This window comes from Harpia harpyja, unplaced genomic scaffold (genome assembly GCF_026419915.1).
Source record: "Harpia harpyja isolate bHarHar1 unplaced genomic scaffold, bHarHar1 primary haplotype scaffold_46, whole genome shotgun sequence".
In the NCBI taxonomy this organism is placed as follows: Eukaryota; Metazoa; Chordata; class Aves; order Accipitriformes; family Accipitridae; genus Harpia; species Harpia harpyja.
The window spans coordinates 135,694-136,455 of NW_026293385.1; the positions used below are offsets into that span (position 1 = coordinate 135,694).

At 51.0% G+C, this 762-nt stretch overlaps 1 non-coding gene across 1 annotated transcript; it reads right to left on the reverse strand.

Annotated features, from left to right (window-relative positions):
* Positions 1–256: 256 nt before the first annotated feature.
* On the reverse strand, positions 257–341 carry LOC128138458 (small nucleolar RNA SNORD45). Its single transcript, XR_008234023.1, has one exon. It is a non-coding gene; the product is annotated as a small nucleolar RNA SNORD45 (small nucleolar RNA).
* Between the last annotated feature and the right edge of the window lie 421 nt (positions 342–762).

Below are 762 nucleotides of genomic sequence, written 5' to 3' on the forward strand. Positions count from 1 at the left end.
AGAGACCGCTGCCCCGAGCTGACCGACGAGGTACCACGGTCCGTTCCACGTAGTGTCACGCTCAGCAAGAAATTCGGGACTGGGGGAGTCTTCCCAAGGCAGCCGTCGCACCGAGATGGCTGGGTGTCTGCCTGCTGGTGAGAGGTGGTCGGTGGTTGCTGTCACGTCCGTTGGTTTCCTTTCTTATTCCCTGCGCTTGTTAAACTGTCTTTATCTCGACTCCCTTAGGTGACAGCCTAAGGAAAATGGAGCCTCCTGGGTCTCAGAGTAATTCCAGAGCTAAAGCGGCGACAGACATCGGCTCTGGATCAGATAATACGTGCCGACGCTCATCGCTGACCCAAGAAGACATGCTCCTCCTGTCCTACCCGAGGGTTTCAAATCCAACACGCTTTCTTCCTAAAGCAGGACGCTGCCTTATTTACTTGTAACGCCGTTCCTACGCTCCTTGAGATGCGGCTAGAGGTGGGTTACGCAGACCATCAAGCCGCCGTTTGGGAGCACCAGAGCCTTTTGGGTACTGTTTGTCACCACGGTTTGCGTGAGAAGGGAACTAAAACACAATAGACGGCGAGAAATTTAACCTGCCATGGAGATAGCTACGGTGAGCAAGTCCGATTTTGTGCTTTACAAAGCATCATTTTTAAAATTCAACCCTGAGTTTCGCAAGTGTAGACCCTTATTTTTATAATGCGAGCCTCAATGTTAGGGCAAAAAGCATCAATTTAAAAGACCAAAGCCTACTTTGGGGGGTGCAAACAG